The sequence below is a fragment of the Trichomycterus rosablanca genome, chromosome 12 (genome assembly GCF_030014385.1).
Source record: "Trichomycterus rosablanca isolate fTriRos1 chromosome 12, fTriRos1.hap1, whole genome shotgun sequence".
In the NCBI taxonomy this organism is placed as follows: Eukaryota; Metazoa; Chordata; class Actinopteri; order Siluriformes; family Trichomycteridae; genus Trichomycterus; species Trichomycterus rosablanca.
The window spans coordinates 20,837,319-20,857,398 of NC_085999.1; the positions used below are offsets into that span (position 1 = coordinate 20,837,319).

The 20,080-nt window shown below is 38.1% G+C and overlaps 1 protein-coding gene and 1 long non-coding RNA gene across 2 annotated transcripts in view; both read right to left on the reverse strand.

Moving 5' to 3' along the window:
- The window catches only part of LOC134324376 (uncharacterized), a 109,866-nt gene that overhangs the window by 28,110 nt on the left and 61,676 nt on the right, over window positions 1-20,080 (reverse strand). The gene's annotated exons all lie outside the window — the stretch shown is intronic.
- Window positions 4,332-19,824, reverse strand: LOC134324727 (uncharacterized). Its single transcript, XR_010014220.1, has 3 exons — window positions 19,581-19,824; window positions 19,391-19,470; window positions 4,332-4,376 (listed from the first exon to the last, which is right to left on the reverse strand). It is a non-coding gene; the product is annotated as an uncharacterized LOC134324727 (long non-coding RNA).

The following is a 20,080-nucleotide window of genomic DNA, read 5'->3' on the forward strand; positions in this document are numbered from 1 at the left end:
TTACATTATTTCTTATGGGAAAAATAGGTTTAACTAACGAACATTTTGACTTAAGAACAGCCCTTTGGAACCAATTAAATTCGTAAGTCAAGGGTCTACTGTATCATATTATAAGAGCACATGTACCTGGTTTATGGTGTTCTCTAAGGGTGCAGGGATTTTTATGAGTCTGTTTTGAGTGAAAACCTTGATATTATTACAATATTTTTCGAATATTGCAATAATATACTGGAATACAGTAGAATAACAGTGAAAATAAATCATTGTTTAGAGTGACTTTATAATGTTTGATTTAGCTGGTGGTTCATGTGTTTATTTGAGCACAGGAAAGAGCATGTTTCAGTGTGTTCTAAGAACATGAGCTTCCAGCTTAATAATCTTGATAACAAAAGAAATAACAGTGGCATATTAAGAATTCAGTAAATTTTTATTAGGAAATCCTTCCAGCAATAATAGGAAATATACAATTATGCACATTTTTGTATTCCTAATACTTAAAACTAAATAAATGTATCAATTGTGTTACAACTTACCTTTCCTTAACTTAATGAACTATAAAGTAGAATTTTTGTCAGCCTGAAACCCAGCAGACAATGTAGCTGTAGATTGTACAACACAGAAATCTACATTGTATGCCAGGTTCGGGATGGCAGACAAATGTATCCCTCATATTGCAAAAATAAATAAATGAATGAATAAATAAATATATAAACAAATAATGAGCTTCTGTAGTGCAAGGCATTTGTATTCATTATTATTCAGGCACTGAAGGCATTCATGTAAATCCAGAAACACTGACAGCTTAGTCACACAATGAATGTACCATTTCTCTTTGTGTTTTGTTATTAAATCAGTCAGGCTGCATCTTTAAAAGTCAGATGAGAGAAAAAGGCTGGATCAATTCATTATGCAATGTCACCATGTCAAAACAAAAGTCTGAAGTAATTTCAGGTTACTTTAACAGTGTCTGTGCATGCAGAGTGTGTGTCAAATTATGTAGAAAAACAATAGGCTGGAAAAACACTAAATTTATGAAGGTGTATAAACAGGTCAGGTGCATATGCTTAACAGTCATGAAGGCTAAATCACACTAAATCACATTAAAAGCAGGAAAGGTTATCTGACAAGGGTCTCGAAGTGAGTGCTGTTCTGTGAATGACAGGATGAAGACCACACTGTGATAACATATCACACAATCTAAATGGAATGTGCCAACAGGAAGGGTAGAATGCCATCAGAGACCCAGTAGCCAGATGTAGCTGCTGATTGCAATACAGGATCTACACTGACTACTGAGCACCTCATGGGCAAACCAGAATAGCACAGCAACAGCCTATCTTACCCACTGGAGTCATCCACACTGCATTGGCATCTTCACATGCTGAAAAAAATATGGGTAGTTGCAGTTAGACATTGTGGAACTGTTCAGTTGGCCCTTTTCTATATGCTCATGCACAGGGAAATAACAAAGGGTAGCATATACATTTCTGATGGACATTTTCAAGCATGTTGTGAAGGCGTGCAAATAGTTTTAATTTCACACTATTAGCCCAGATATGTGAAGGCAGATAGACAGAAGCAACAGCTGTACAGCATTTTTGTGCACATTATTGTAAACCAATCAGGCTAGCTGCAGCAGGGTAAAGACACAGAAAACACACATGCTTTTTACTTACATGCTACTTTGTGAGTGTAATTGAAGGATAAAATTTCCAAAATCTAACCTTTTAATATCAAGCTGTCACCTACATGAGAATGTGACCAAGAATGTTATATAAGGACATAAAGTGCTGAGGTATGATTCTGGCTAGGGTGATTATGACTGACTAAAACTACAAAATATATTATATTACACTAAAACCGATTACATTTCTACATTTTAATTGTGTTAGTGCTATTACTAATTAATCTTACTGGAAAAAAGTATGCTGGGTAGCTACTTTAAATTGCCCAAATTAAGTGAGTAATTAAATGTGTAAGGAAGTGATTCCCTGCCATGAAATGACTACCTATCCAATGTATATTCCCATTTTGGGCCATTTTTTTCTAGGTTCCCGACCAACTGCACTTTTAGAAGAAAAAATATATTTACAAATATATCTTTGCTTTGAACTAAGGTTGATACCCTAATGAGAACGTTACCTACCTTTTTTTATATTATCCCTTGAAATACATTGCAGTGTATTGTTGATTTAGGTACATCAATGATCATTAAGATGCAGTTTTAACCCAGTTATAGAGATTTGGAAGGTGTTGCCTAATGGCATAGGCACAGCTACCGGCTATGCCTATTAAATCTGCCATCCAGCATTGCTGGAATATAGCTATAACACTAGGTTCAATAACAGGGTGTCCTACTAAAAGTTCCTAAAAAATCAATGTAGTCAATTTGTGCAGTAAAATTCAGCCTTGTTTCTTTAAAAATACTGCTGTAGAAAATTGCAATATCTTAGCTAAGTGAAATGTGATTTAATTTCAAGCTGTGCAGACAAAAAAATCATAGCATTTTAGAACACTGTCCAAATCATCGCTCTAACATTTATAACGGTTCCATTCAACAACTATGCTTGTTATTAAACAGAATAATGGCCAAACATTTAATAGTATTTTAATTAAATGTAAATAAAAAGGATAGAGTGTGCCAAATTTGTGTTGTGTGCTTTCTGTTGTAAAAAAGTATTGATGATTATGCTGATTAATACCAAATGAGAATTTTATCTGGTCAGTTACATTTGCCTCATTTTCTAAATGTGCTGTAGGTGATTAACACAGTAATACATAATGCCACAGCATGGGTTCTTGACTGAAAAATCTAAAACTATACCAACATTCATTTAAAATTCTATCACATGTACTACAAACCCCATTTTCAAAAAAGTTGGAACATTTTGTAAAGTGCAATAAAATGAAGAATCTCTTGGATCCTGATTTAAAAGTGATAATAAATAAATAGAAGTGTTTATGATAGAAACCTAAACAAACACCCAAAGCGTTTTATGCTAAGTTCACACTACATGACTGTCGAGATGTTTAGATCGCTGTACAGTTCACACTACACAACCTGATCTCTTGTAATCAGGAGATTTTTAAGTCAGTGTGGTTTTCACACTACACGATTAATCAGCGATAGGGGGTCACACACTACACAATCTATTACCAGAAGGAATCACAGACGAGTCTATCTGGTCTCTCAAACTACGTTTTGTCACAAAAACACACGCACGAAGTGAAAAGGGGTTTAATGATACCATGTCCAAAAATGCATGTCAACAAGAAGCGAGTGATTAAAGTTGTTTGTGCGCTGATCTGCAGCGTAAAAGCAAAAAAGAAATAAATTTGGGTGAAGGAGTGGATTTGGTTACATGGCCAGCAGAAATGATCTGTTCTGCAGAGAGAGCTGGGGTTAAATATTTATTTGCAATGCAGCATTGGTATTATGGTTTGCCGTGGACGATAAGTCACAAATACTGTAAAGCTTGTGTAAGCCGATAAATTTTGTTAGAAACTATATTATAGCTTCTCTTTGTATCATGCGATCACAAGTCACAACCTGATTGCAACACTTTTCACACTACAGGATTTTGAGTCACGACAGGTCCAGATATTTAGCATGCTATATGCATATTTTTTTTGAGTCTGCGAGTAATCAGCAAGCTGCTCGGATCGAGTTGTTGAACAGTTCACACATAGCAATTGAGAGCCAATTTTCAAGCCCCGAGCGAACGCCAATTTGTCTCCAAGCTGGCACATCTAGTGGCGACCTGTCGGCGAGTGAAAATCAGGCCAAAAATCATATAGTGTAAACTAAGCATTAGCAGTCATAAAAACAACAGTTTGTAAAATAAAAGCGGTAGTAAGTAGTAGTAGCAGTAGTAGTTGTAAAGGGACAAATTATTTTGTTAAGGTAATAAATAAATAACCTAACTTCATAATCTTGTCGGTCTAGCACTTAACTTATTAGGGTGTCTAAACATTACATTAAGGTTAGGCGTGCTCTTTTATATTTATAGATTATGGGTATTGGTAGGAAATGTTTTACAATATGTGGTTAATGATTATAACTAGTAGTGGTTAAAGTAAAAGTGGTCAGAGTGCAACACTTGGTTTTTGGTATACAACACCCTAAACAGTCAGCTGGTATTTATTATTTTAGTCCAGTCTGCATTTTTTTATTAAAAAGATGACAGGACTATTTTCAAATCTTTTGAGTGGAATTCAGGCATTAAATATAATAATATTAATGTTTAAAGAACAGTTTTAACAGTTTAATAAATAAATACAAAAAAATACATTTTGTGCATACCTAAAATGTTTGTTCTTATGTAGAAGTTACCGTCATCTTATGTAGAATACACTGAAATGTAAACCTTCAAAACCTGCAACAAACAAACAACAGAAAAGAACAGCTTTATTAACAGAATAATCGATCTGTTGAACATAATATATATATATATATACAATGTATCACAAAAGTGAGTACACCCCTCACATTTCTGCAAATATTTCATTATATCTTTTCATGGGACAACACTATAGACATGAAACTTGGATATAATTTAGAGTAGTCAGTGTACAGCTTGTATAGCAGTGTAGATTTACTGTCTTCTGAAAATAACTCAACACACAGCCATTAATGTCTAAATAGCTGGCAACATAAGTGAGTACACTCCACAGTGAACATGTCCAAATTGTGCCCAAATGTGTCGTTGTCCCTCCCTGGTGTCATGTGTCAAGGTCCCAGGTGTAAATGGGGAGCAGGGCTGTTAAATTTGGTGTTTTGGGTACAATTCTCTCATACTGGCCACTGGATATTCAACATGGCACCTCATGGCAAAGAACTCTCTGAGGATGTGAGAAATAGAATTGTTGCTCTCCACAAAGATGGCCTGGGCTATAAGAAGATTGCTAACACCCTGAAACTGAGCTACAGCATGGTGGCCAAGGTCATACAGCGGTTTTCCAGGACAGGTTCCACTCGGAACAGGCTTCGCCAGGGTCGACCAAAGAAGTTGAGTCCACGTGTTCGGCGTCATATCCAGAGGTTGGCTTTAAAAAATAGACACATGAGTGCTGCCAGCATTGCTGCAGAGGTTGGAGACGTGGGAGGTCAGCCTGTCAGTGCTCAGACCATACGCCGCACACTGCATCAACTCGGTCTGCATGGTCAACATCCCAGAAGAAAGCTGACGCACAAGAAAGCCCGCAAACAGTTTGCTGAAGACAAGCAGTCCAAGAACATGGATTACTGGAATGCCCTGTGGTCTGACGAGACCAAGATAAACTTGTTTGGCTCAGATGGTGTCCAGCATGTGTGGCGGCGCCCTGGTGAGAAGTACCAAGACAACTGTATCTTGCCTACAGTCAAGCATGGTGGTGGTAGCATCATGGTCTTGGGCTGCATGAGTGTTGCTGGCACTGGGGAGCTGCAGTTCATTGAGGGAAACATGAATTTCAACATGTACTGTGACATTCTGAAACAGAGCATGATCCCCTCCCTTTGAAAACTGGGCCTCATGGCAGTTTTCCAACAGGATAACGACCCCAAACACAACCTCCAAGATGACAACTGCCTTGCTGAGGAAGCTGAAGGTAAAGGTGATGGACTAAACCCAATTGAGCACCTGTGGCGCATCCTCAAGTGGAAGGTGGAGGAGTTCAAGGTGTCTAACATCCACCAGCTCCGTGATGTCATCATGGAGGAGTGGAAGAGAATTCCAGTAGCAACCTGTGCAGCTCTGGTGAATTCCATGCCCAGGAGGGTTAAGGCAGTGCTGGATAATAATGGTGGTCACACAAAATATTGACACTTTGGGCACAATTTGGACATGTTCACTGTGGGGTGTACTCACTTATGTTGCCAGCCATTTAGACAATAATGGCTGTGTGTTGAGTTATTTTCAGAAGACAGTAAATCTACACTGCTATACAAGTTGTACACTGACTACTCCAAGTTATATCCAAGTTTTATTTCTATAGTGTTGTCCCATGAAAAGATATAATAAAATATTTGCAGAAATGTGAGGGGTGTACTCACGTTTGTGATACACTGTATATATATATATATATATATATATATATATACAGTATATATATATATATACATAACACCACCTCCTTGTTTCTACACACATTGTCCATTTTATCAGCTCCACTTACCATATAGAAACACTTCGTAGTTCTACAATTACTGACTGTAGTCCATCTGTTTCTCTGCATGCTTTGTTAACCCCTTTTCATGCTGTCCTTCAATGGTCAGGTCTCCCCCAGGACCACTACATAGTAGGTATTATTTGGGTGGTGGGTCATTCGCAGCACTGCAGTGCCATGGTGGTGGCGTGTTAGTGTGTTGTGCTGGTATGAGTGGATAAGACACAGCAACGCCGATTAAGTTTTTAAACACCTCACTGTCACTGCTGGACTGAGAATAGTCCACCTACCAAAAACATCCAGCCAACAGCGCCCTGTGGGTAGCGTTCTGTGACCACTTATGAAGGTCTAGAAGATGACTCATACAGCAGCAATCGTCTCTGACTTTACATCTACAAGATGGACCAACTAGTTAGGAGTGTCTAATAGAGTGGACAGTGAGTGGACATGGTATTTAAAAACTCCAGCAGCACTGCTGTGTCTGATCCACTCACACCAGCACAACACACACTAACACACCACCACCACGTCATTGTCACTGCAGTGCTGAGAATGATTCACCACCTAAATACCTAAGTGGTCCTGTGGGGGTCCTGACCATTGAAGAACAGGGTGAAAGCAGGTTAAAAAAGTATGTAGAGAAATAGATGGACTACAGTCAGTAAGTGTAGAACTTCAAAGTGCTTCTATATAGTAAATGGTAAATGGCTGATCGGTAGATATATACATAATATTTCTAAATTCCTGCAATGTTATAGGGCCCCTGGTGGCCTAAAACCCTAAGAAATTGCTTATACACAAAACTTAACTGTAGAAGTATTCATAACTGTAATTTATAATCAATGCAAAACATAACTATATTTAAAATGGAAATCAGACAGCTTTGAGCTGATCACATTCATCCCTGAGTTTGTTGAAGATTACATCAATTAGTTAAGAATACATAAAGGATAAATACATTAAATACATATTTATATGCTCAAATAGTGCTTACTTTTTACTCTACAGCTTAAATATCTATTCATGTTGCAGTCAAACCACAATGAAGTGTATTTAGCTTTATCAAATAAAAAAGAAGATGGCAACCACCCCTGACTGGTCTCTAAAAACAGCTACATCACTCAGTGCCCACTCCTCATCACACACTGAGATGCTTCTTTTTAACACTGCAAATTAAAAAAAAAAGGATATGAAATCTAGGCTGAGAACTCTGAACTAATCCACACAGCTTCTGGAACAAGGATCAGTATTTGCACCCTGATCTTTAGTGCATAGTTAAAAAAAAAAAAAGATTTCTATTTCTATCAAAGAGGTAAAGTGATAGAAAGAAAATGAGATTTCACACCAAGGGCCAGACTGAGAATCTGTTTGAGGATTAAAACTAACCCTGCTTAAAACCACCGCTTAAACATCATAATGAATAGGTTTAAGATTAAGAAAATCTTATTCATACATATGAATAAGAGTTCATGTTGACAGAAATACTGAGAAAAAAATACTGAACTAGACATACATAAAAGTTTAAGGCTAGTAGGAAATGCTGAAGTATACCATTATATTTACAAAAATAAAAAAAATGTGTAATATAAAAATAATACCGCTTAAGTGGCGCAGCAGCAAATTATAATAATACCCTGTTCCACTACCTCTAGAATCAAGGGTTTGAATTCCCAGCAATGCTATTCATAAACAGTTAATAGTTAATAGTTAACGCTTAATGATTCTGGGTAAACTGGACCCCACTGCGACCCTGACCAGGATAAAGTGGAGGTACAACATGAAAATAAAATAAATATTTAATACATATAGTTTAATGATAAATATTCTTCTTTTGGCTGTTTTCGTTAGGGCTAGTTTCCATCTTGCCCTGTTCTGAGCATTGTCCTCTGTCACCCCAATTATGTGCATACCACATCTACCTGTTTCACCTCTTCTCTAAATGTTACACCACAGATCCAGATCCTTGGTTCTGCCCTCACTCTCTTCCTCCTCTTCACCTCCCACACACCACCATCTGATGCTGTCTAACTGCATTTTCTTCTGCCACCACTTACAGTCTCCAATCTCTTTCAGGTTGTTTCTCCTGCATAGGATAAAATCCAACTGTGTGTGACTTCCCGCACTCTTATGTCACCTTATGTTCCTCTCTCTTCCTAAAATGTGTGTTTACTACAGCCATTTTCATAATTTTTGCAAAATCTATCACAATCTGCATCCTTATTCATGTCCTTATCACCATATCTACCAAACATCTCATCTCAAATCCTTTTAGTAACATCCCCTTTGAAGTCTCCAATCACAACTCTTCTTTGGGTAGCCTGTCCACCACTGCATCTAATGCACTCCAGAAATCTTTTTTCTCCTTTATCTCACAGCCCACTTGTGGGGCATATGCACTGATGACATTTATTAGCAGCTTCACACTCAGCACTCAGTATTTCTACTACATTTTTGATGTACTCTACTTTTAAGATTACGCCTAACCAATTTCTCCTCCCATTTACACCATGGTAGAACAGTTTAAACCCACCTCCAATACTTCTAGCCATACTGCCCTTATACTTGGTGTGATGCATACATAATACACTATATTGCCAAAAGTATTCGCTCGTCTGCCTTCACACGCATATGAACTTGAGTGACATCCCATCCTTAATCTATAGGGTTTAATATGATGTCGGCCCAACCTTTGCAGCTATAACAGATTCAACTCTTCTGGGAAGGCTTTCCACAAGGTTTAGGAGTGTGTTTATGGGAATTTTTGACCATTCTTCCAGAAGCACATTTGCGAGGTCAGACACTGATGTTGGACGAGAAGGCCTGGCTTGCAGTCTCCGCTCTAATTCATCCCAAAGGTGTTCTATCGGGTTGAGGCCAGTCAAGTTCTTCAACACCAAACTCACCCATCCATGTCTTTATGGACCTTGCTTTGTGCACCGGTGCGCAGTCATGTTGGAACAGGAAGGGGCCATCCCCAAACTGTTCCCACAAAGTTGGGAGCATGAAATTGTCCAAAATCTCTTGGTATGCTGCAGCATTAAGAGTTCCTGTCACTGGAACTAAGGGGCCAAGTCCAACTCCTGAAAAATAACCCCACACCATAATCCCCCCTCCACCAAACTTTACACTTGGCACAATGCAGTCAGACAAGTACCGTTCTCCTGGCAAATGCCAAACCCAGACTCGTCCATCGGATGGAGAAGCGTGATTTGTCACTCCAGAGAACATGTCTCCACTGCTCTAGAGTCCAGTGGCGGCGTGCTTTACACCACTGCATTTGACGCTTTGCATTGCGCTTGGTGATGTAAGGCTTGGATGCAGCTGCTCGACCATGGGAACCCATTCCATGAAGCTCTCTACGCATTGTTCTTGAGCTAATCTGAAGGCCACATGAAGTTTGGAGGTCTGTAGCAATTGACTCTGCAGAAAGTTGGAGACTTCTGCCCACTATGCGCCTCAGCATCCGCTGACCCCTCTTTGTCATTTTACGTGGCTGCCACTTCATGGCTGATTTGCTGTCGTTCCCAATCGCTTCCACTTTGTTATAATACCACTGACAGTTGACTGTGGAATATTTAGTAGCGAGGAAATTTCACGACTGGACTTGTTGCACAGGTGGCATCCTATCACGGTACCATGCTGGAATTGACTGAGCTCCTGAGAGCAACGCATTCTTTCACAAATGTTTGCAGAAGCAGTCTGCATGCCTAGGTGTTTGGTGTTATACACCTGTGGCCATGGAAGTGATTGGAACACATGAATTCAATGATTTGGGTGGGTGAGTGAATACTTTTGGCAATATAGTGTATGTCAACCCTTTTCCTCTCCATAATATCAGATAGCTCTTTTACTTTACCAGTCATAGTGCCCACATTAAATGTTCCGACTTCTACCTTCTTGCTATTCTGCCTCTCTCTCTGCTGTAGAACATTTTCCTCCCTCACCTCCTTTTCTCCTCCTTGGCACGACAGTAACATAGTTTTCACCAGTATCCTGCTGAGCAACAGCACTGGAGTTCAGTAATAAATACATACTGAAAAACGATTTGAAGACATCAGTATAAGCATTACTATTAATACTTTTTCTGGCTATTCAGTGCTGGCAGGGGATCTGTTGATGCAGAATTTATGGGTGTTGCTCTAAGTCTTCACTGTTTTTACTATCTATGCTCTTCAGCTAGAAGTGGGTGGGAAGGGGTGTATTGGGGGTTAGTAGCCTTGCAGGCAAGGCTATTCCTGGAGCCACAACATGTTTCAGTTGATGTGGGTTTCCTCTGAGATGCCTAAGAGATGACTGGTGCTGACCACATCCACATTCTGAGAGGAGCATAAGCCAAGCCCCTGACCAGAGTTCTGTCAACATGGTCTGCCACCGAACAGGAACTGAATCATTGCCCTCACCCAGCAAGAGGAGGGAAGGAAAGTGTTAGCACTGGGGTGTGTGTAAGGATGTGTTCCAGTGTGGGATTAAAGTTGGGGTTTTATGAACTTTTTATGCAATTTTAGTTACTTTCAATACAATGAATTCTGAATGTCAGCTTAAAATTCACTGAAAGTTTTCAATTTTGATTTTGTAATTTAGTTTACGCTGTTTCTAATGAGTAAGATTAATAAAGCCAACAGTTGTCATAAGATACACAAGTAATTAAATATTTCAGAAACAAAACCTCTTAGAACCCAACATGTCTTACAAGTTAGAACAGCATTACACAACAAGTGGTTTAAATCTAATAAATTTATGTTGTATAATTTAAGATTTGTACATGTGTATAGTATAGACTAAACTTAAGAAAAGATGCTCTGCCATGGATCCTGATGAATCATTATCAGTAGTGATCATTTCACATGTAACAGTTTTAAATAAAAATCTAATTTAAAAAAAGGTATAAAATGTGTCTTGGGTTAAATAACACATTTTTTGAAGCCAATAGTGAGTAAGCATTCATTAGTGCACTAGGTAGCTAATAATAAGTCATTATTATTATAGTTATTATTCATAAATTCATTCATTTTCTGTTTTACCACCGCTTTATCCTGGTCAGGGTCACGGTGGGTGCAATTTACTTTGCGAAAGGTAGGAAACACCCTGGACAGGTCGTCACTCTATCACAGGGGAAACACTCACACACACACACACACACACACACACACACACAGTCACAGCTAGGGAAGTTTTGTATCTCCAATTAACCTGACAGCAAACTCCAAACAGAAAGGACCCAGTTTGCTCCACCTGGGAATCAAACCCAGGACCTTCTTGCTGTAAGGTGACAGTGCTACCAACCAAGTCACCGTGCCGCCCCCAGTTGTTACTGTTTTATATAATAATAAATAATACATATGAAAAATATAATAATAATAATAATTATTATTATTTTATCGGCATGAAAAACATTTCTCTGCATTTTGTTGGTTTAACCTTTTCTGACATGAATCTCTGAATATACACTCATGGTCCATGAACAGATTTCAGTTCTATAGCCATCTCTCAGTTACAAAAGCAGTAGTAGGCACCAGTCAAAACAGGTCGTCTTATTTAAAGGAGGACATTTAGCAGCACTATACTTAAAAAAGGTTAGATATAGGATCCCTACTGTTAATAATCTTTTTTGGTATAATTTTTTCTTTAGTATGTTAATTTAATTTATTTAAACAATTAAAAAATTGTTGCTTACTGGTAAAAGACCAGACAAGAGACACAACTTCCACTTACCTTAAGAGGTCATAAAACACAAAAAACATCAGTGTCCACAGTGTGGCTAACAGCCTGACTGGGAACATCATTTACTTTATATCTTTATAATGCAAGACTGTTCCATTAAGAGTTTGTTTGAGTCAGGTTTCATGTGAAAGAATATCTTTGTCACTCTAATGTTTCCCCCAGAGGAGAACACATGCTACACATTCACCCACTCAGCCATTTATGCTTAGACCTTGTCAGCCACTGTCAACTTCATTACTACAGTATGGTCAAGGGGAAATCCCAATATAGTGGTCTGGAAGGACACACACTGGACTGCAGTACAAATGGTTCACATACTCCAGTTTGAATGACTTTCCAAGTCACCCCATGTTCAGCCATGCTCTTCAACCATGCTCAAGTGTATAGTGTTGCAACTAAATAAAGACTGGCACAATGCTCTTAAAATAATTACTACAGTATAATTATCTGTATTACAGAATTCATTGTTTATAAAAAATATAGACATATATATTTAACCTTTGCTATGTGCTTTTACAAGCATGATCATTTTATTTTGTCACAAATAATTTGGTGTACTTAAGACCATGAGCAGTAGCTTATCTCCAATTTTTTAAGATAATCCATTTGTTGTCATGGGGGGTTTTATGTTCAATTAACGGTGAAAGTTTGCACACCCTATTATTTTAAATGGAGAATTACTAACATTTTCTTTTTGTAGTTTAAAAATTGTCTTTGTATCTTTTAAAGATCTGTGGATAATCCTCATATTTACTGATTTACAACACACATCTAATTCTTTATGTCTGATCAATTTTGTTTGTTCAAAGATTTTGTTAATCTTTAAGATTACTTATGGTTTAGCTGTTGGATCATCCCTAATCTACCAGGAAATATTAAGAAGTCCTATAACTACCTTGTACTTGTACTGTTTATGACTTAAGTATGTGTGTATTATTAAATGATCACAGATTATTAAACAAATAGCTAGTATTGTAGAGTGTTTAAAGTATATTTATGTTAAATGAGATACTTGCTCTAAGTCCTATAAAAAATTAAAATTTTATCATGCTTCACTTTTGCACTTCACTTTGCACGTCTTTAAACAAAGACACAATAGCAACAGAGTGCAAATGTGATTCGTTAATTCTGTGTGAATTAGTTAACATAAAAGCTAACTACGTAATTATGTATGTATTATCTATGTACAATAGTGTATTATATTTGTAATAATTATGTTTGGACTATGTAAAAGAAATACTGTAGTCCTCAAATTCTGTATGACAACCTTCCAGATTGTTTTGTTTCAGTATGCTATAGGGCCAAAATAAAAAACAAAAAACTGAAAAAGTGGAAAACATGTTCCCATTTTTAATTCTATGTTGTGTTTTCACATGCAAAGTCTCTTTTGAGCTTATTGGAGTTCAGTGTGCCGTCAGTATTTCCCTTTGACCAGAAAGGGAAACACTGCCCAAATATGGGCCCAAATATGCCATTACCTGAACACATACGTCACACACACACACACACCCTTGCTTTCACATAATCACATTTTATATCTTAACCGTCATTACCAACAGCAATCAGGTTTAAAAACTGAGTGGGAAAGGAATGCAAGTGCCATACCTGATGATGGCCTTAACAACATGTTGTGTAAGTAGTGAAATGTAAGTTCAGCAGAAAGAATTAATGCTGATATTGGATATATTGTAAACTTAATTTATAGAACACTGTCCTTTGGTACTCATGTGATAAACATACCATAAAAGCCTATTTTGTGACATTACTGTCCACACCTCAAGATTTGTTAAGTGTGAACACAAACCATATCAAGACTACAAATACAAATATGAATTATTTTTTCAGAAAAAAAGCAGTTGAGTTGAGTTATTTTTAGAAGAAAATTACAGTGTACCAAATAAAAGCTATGTTTGATAATAAATGTGTACTTTGCAGTTTGCACGGACTCACCATTTTAAATTTGGGATTTAACAGCTTCAAACTGAAAATGAGCTGACAATAGTTTGATGCAGTGCATTTAAATAAAGACTACTGCACCCCATACAGGATTGCCTGATTTTAATCAGTTGTGTCCAAACTTTAGAATGAGCATCAACGTGCTATGTGACAACTGGATCAAGAATGGCTCACAGAATTGCTCCTAGGACAGTATGGAAAAAACGCAGTGTTTCTTATTTATATTGACTTTTAATGCAGACAGTATGAACTGAAGATATTTAATGTTTTGTCTGGTTAACGTAATTAATCTGGTTAATGTCATAATATATATATATATATATATATATATATATATATATATATATATATATATATATATATATATATATATATATATACAGTGTATCACAAAAGTGAGTACACCCCTCACATTTCTGCAAATATTTTATTATATCTTTTCATGGGACAACACTATAGACATGAAACTTGGATATAACTTAGAGTAGTCAGTGTACAACTTGTATAGCAGTGTAGATTTACTGTCTTCTGAAAATAACTCAACACACAGCCATTAATGTCTAAGTGGCTGGAAACATAAGTGAGTACACCCCACAGTGAACATGTCCAAATTGTGCCCAAAGTGTCAATATTTTGTGTGACCACCATTATTATCCAGCACTGCCTTAACCCTCCTGGGCATGGAATTCACCAGAGCTGCACAGGTTGCTACTGGAATCCTCTTCCACTCCTCCATGATGACATCACGGAGCTGGTGGATGTTAGACACCTTGAACTCCTCCACCTTCCACTTGAGGATGCGCCACAGGTGCTCAATTGGGTTTAGTCCATCACCTTTACCTTCAGCTTCCTCAGCAAGGCAGTTGTCATCTTGGAGGTTGTGTTTGGGGTCGTTATCCTGTTGGAAAACTGCCATGAGGCCCAGTTTTCGAAGGGAGGGGATCATGCTCTGTTTCAGAATGTCACAGTACATGTTGGAATTCATGTTTCCCTCAATGAACTGCAGCTCCCCAGTGCCAGCAACACTCATGCAGCCCAAGACCATGATGCTACCACCACCATGCTTGACTGTAGGCAAGATACAGTTGTCTTGGTACTTCTCACCAGGGCGCCGCCACACATGCTGGACACCATCTGAGCCAAACAAGTTTATCTTGGTCTCGTCAGACCACAGGGCATTCCAGTAATCCATGTTCTTGGACTGCTTGTCTTCAGCAAACTGTTTGCTGGCTTTCTTGTGCGTCAGCTTCCTTCTGGGATGACGACCATGCAGACCGAGTTGATGCAGTGTGCGGCGTATGGTCTGAGCACTGACAGGCTGACCTCCCACGTCTTCAACCTCTGCAGCAATGCTGGCAGCACTCGTGTGTCTATTTTTTAAAGCCAACCTCTTGATATGACGCCGAACACGTGGACTCGACTTCTTTGGTCGACCCTGGCGAAGCCTGTTCCGAGTGGAACCTGTCCTGGAAAACCGCTGAATGACCTTGGCCACCATGCTGTAGCTCAGTTTCAGGGTGTTAGCGATCTTCTTATAGCCCAGGCCATCTTTGTGGAGCGCAACAATTCTATTTCTCACATCCTCAGAGAGTTCTTTGCCATGAGGTGCCATGTTGAATATCCAGTGGCCAGTATGAGAGAATTGTACCCAAAACACCAAATTTAACAGCCCTGCTCCCCATTTACACCTGGGACTTTGACACATGACACCAGGGAGGGACAACGAAACATTTGGGCACAATTTGGACATGTTCACTGTGGGGTGTACTCACTTATGTTGCCAGCTATTTAGACATTAATGGCTGTGTGTTGAGTTATTTTCAGAAGACAGTAAATCTACACTGCTATACAAGCTGTACACTGACTACTCTAAGTTATATCCAAGTTTCATGTCTATAGTGTTGTCCCATGAAAAGATATAATGAAACATTTGCAGAAATGTGAGGGGTGTACTCACTTTTGTGATACACTGTATATATATATATAAGAAACATAAGAAACTGTAGAAATGTCAGTGTGTACAGGTCAAGGGTGCAAGCCTAAGCTGAACATCCATGATCTCTGATCCCTTAGATGGCACTGCATCAACAACTGTCATTTATCTATAGCTGGTATAACCACATGGGCAAGGGATTACTTTTGTAATGCATTACAATACAGAGTTACATTCACAAATGCCACTTAAAACTTTACTAGGCAAAAAAGCCATATGTTAACCATGTCCAGAAGCTGCGTTGAGTTCTCTAGACTTCTAGGCATCTGGGATGGCTCATCACAAAGTGAAAACATGTATTGTGATTGACCAATCAGTATTCCTGATCTTTTTTTAGAAGAAATGAATGCTGTGCACTCTGGACCAAAGATAAAAAGGACCATCCAGACTGTTATCACCAACAAGTCCAAAAGCCAGGGTCTGTCATGGTATGGGGATGTGTCAGTGCCCTTGGCAAAGGTAATTTACACTTCTGTGATAGCAGCATTTAGTACATTAAGATTTTAGAGCAACATATGCTGCTTTTAAGACAAAAATTTTTCCAGGGATGGCCATGCATTTTTCAACAAGACAATGCAAAACCACATGCTGCACACATTACAAAGTTATGGCTGCTGAAAACTGTCCCCAATAAAGAAATGTGTGGAGAATTCTGAAACAAAAAATGTGACATCCATGTACTGTTGCACACCTTAAAGCGTGTTTGCAGAAAAAAAAAAACACCTGAAAACTTCTCTTGATATCCTCGGTGCCAAAACATCTTGAAAGTGTTGTAAAAAGGAATGACAACATTACAAAAAGGTAAATGCTTTACTACCCCAACTTTTTGGAATATGTTGCAGGCCTGAAATGCAGGAATGAATGTATATTAACAAATAAAATAAAGTTGACCAGATTAAACATAAAATATCTTGATTTATACTGTCTGCAATAAAATAGAAGTCAAAATAAACACTGCGTTTACACAAATTTTGTAGATTATTTGTATGTCCTTGGTTTGGAGGTTGGGTGTTTTGTATCATTGTGCAATCTGTTTTAATTCTTGTGCAAGTATTTAGTAAATAGTTTTTCTTTTTTTTCTTAGCCCTGGTGATACCTAAACTTTAGACTCAGGTGGAACATGCCAGTGTATGCCAACCCACCTTTCACCTGCCACTCCTGCCACAGGAGTGTAGGTGTAACATTTGATAGGGCACAAATGATTATTCCATTCAGTCCCTTACAAAAAACTCTGATGATTCAACTGTATCAACGAAACTCCTTCAAGGGTGAAATTTATGGCACACCCAAATCAACATTCATATTTGACTTCACTTATAAAGAATTACACTTTACAGACATGAGTTTGATTAAACCAAAAAATGATTAAATAAGAAAGCTAATACTTTCAAAAGGATACTATTTAAAATTAGACAGAATGCTAATCTAATTTTTATATCAGTTACTAGGCTTTGTCAGAGACAACAAAGATCTTAAAGCATGACGTCTGTTCTAAAACTGAAAGTGGCAGTAAGCATTTTCTTTGAGAAAAGCATGACATTTTTAAAATTAGATTAGCAAAGTCGGCCTTTTTTATATAGTGTCTCAGAAAAAGTAGCTCCTGAACATGGCTCATATAAGTTGAGTGTGTGAATGGACTCTTGTCATTAAGCTATAGGGAGAGGTTTGGGAGTGGTCAGTATGGTGTAGCACTAAAACAAAAAGAGTGTATAATGTGTGAGATTGGTAGCGGAAGGGGGTCAGGATGCCGCACCTTTCCACAAGAGTGTGCTGCACGCACAGAGGTCAATTTGTGACCTACGCATTCCTTTTATTGGGACAAAGCACTAGTCCAACAGAAACGTGCACACACCCTCCCCACACCCTGTATCTCAGCTCTGCACTTCCGTTTGAAGTCTCCACTGGTGACCATTGGCCTTGAGGTCTAATTTTAGGGTGGCCATTGTGTGCAGTAGGTTCCGGAAGGAAAATAATGAGGTTAGTATGGCAGCAGTTTACTGCCCCTTTAGAGGCCAGTCTGGTACTGTGTTTCTTCATGCCAAAGTGACTAGTTAGTGACATACATGACCAGTCAAAAGTCTGCGCACATCTAGTCATTGCAGGGTTTTCTTCTGCTACAGAGGCCCTAAAGGCTAAAAAGAAAAATAAACAAAGGGTGTGATGTCCAATTACTTTCATGTCTACAGGTATACTGCATTATTTATAATGTGGGATAAATAATTATCCAATTCATTAATGTGGGATAAATAATTATCCAATTAATTAACCATCATTTTATACAGATACCATAAAAAAGCGTGATGCAACTGGTATGTATCTACATAAAGTAATACTACGTTTAATTATACAATGTATGATTATAATGTAATAATAAAGTAGGCGTATCCAACTATATTGGGAGTTTTCACATAAGTAAATTAATTTACTTCAACAGGTGTGTACAAACTTTAGAATGCTAGTGTATATATTAAGGATTCATTAATAAAGTTACAATAAATGTTGTGGCTTCACAAATCACTTATGCATAAATGACCTTTACATCACTTGCAAGCTTAGTTTCCTGAAATTATGTACTGTATGAGAATTTAATTTATTTTTAAAGAGAACACTTTAGTTGAAAGGAGCTAAATATATTGCTAATAACACACAAGCAACTGTATTTAATGCTTCTCTTCATTTAATCATAATCTTAAATATATTAATCAACTAGATGTCTGTGGAAGAATACCTACCTATATACACAGATGCTGTGTTTGTCCAGTGACTAAATCTCTCCTGACCTTTCTAGTAGTGATTCATTCTTTATTCTAAAACTCATTCAACAAAGTCTACAAACAAATTCTACACACACACACACACACACACACACACACACACACACACACACACACACACACACACACACACTGGCCTACACGCACTGTAACAGCTGGTTAGTATAAGGCACTAGATACTATAAGCCCAAACACTGTTGTCTCCACCTCCTGAATGACTACTTGTGGGCCTGCCAAAACCCTTCTTCTATGCTTACTGAAGTGCAACTGACCAATCACTGCTGGCATTTCCCTGGTCCATTCATAAGAAACAGCAGTCTACTATAGTACAGTGTATGCATGGTTCTTTCTCTTGAAGAAGCCACAACCAAGCTCTTTTTAGAAGGTGGACACCCATCGGGGAAAAAAATCATGACAGACAGCAAGGGATTCCCCTTAAATAATCTACCAAATGTAAATTAACTTGTGCTTAGAACAGCTAGTATCACTCCCAAGCAGTTACACCTGTTCCCATGTTAGTTGCATTTGCCTTCATTCCTCATGTAACAAAATCTCTTAATGTAAAGTCTTAACCATATCACCCTAACACATGCACTGATACGCAAATACAATTTAATAAGGTTATGCTTAGCCTAATCTTTTTCAGTATACTACTTCATAGTTGTATAAGTCCCTGTCCTGGATTTTTAAAAATATGTTTTAGGAATGTTAACACAAATATACAAACAGTTTCTCAGTTGTAACACAAGTCATATACTTTTGATTAGTAGTTAGAAATTTCTATGTTGCATTCACTTACTCAGTCTGGTTCAAAGTAATATTTCCTGATGGCTGAGCATTGCTTGCATATGGTGAGTCTTCGTCTTTCCCCAGTCCAGCCTTTTAGGAGGCACAAGCAGAGCAAGAAAAAAAAAGAATAAAAATCAGAGAAAGTGAGCTAAAGATCAGAGTCACAGCATGATAGTGCTCTGGTATATCTGCTAACTCACCAGTGGAAAAAAACAGAGGTCCAGTCAGCTCAAACCCATTACTGGCAATCTGCATATGCTTCTCAGCTTTCAGATTTCTCTTATTTTCCCAGTCTCATTTTGTCTGTCTTTTTGTTTCCCAGAATCTAATCAGTGACAAAAGTGTCAGCAATGCTGAAGGAATGATGGAAGCTGCAGATGTCAAGCCTGAGATCCTTTACTGTTTGAGCTTAGACTGGTCTGCTGGTTGAGCCTGAGCTGACTATCACTGTTATCGCTGTCATAGAATTTAAAAACCTCTCCCTCCCTCTCTCTTTACTCTCCCTCCCCTGCGCTCTCATACTAACTTATTTGCTTGCTCTATAGCCTCCTACCTCCCTTTTTCTTTCGTTCTTTCTCACTTGAAAAGAGCTTATAGACTGCAGCCCGACTCCCAGAGGTCTTATAGCACAGCTACAAGGGGCTGAGCAATTCTGGCAACCTATCACACTTCAGCACAGTGTCTCTGAATTGAGAGGTTA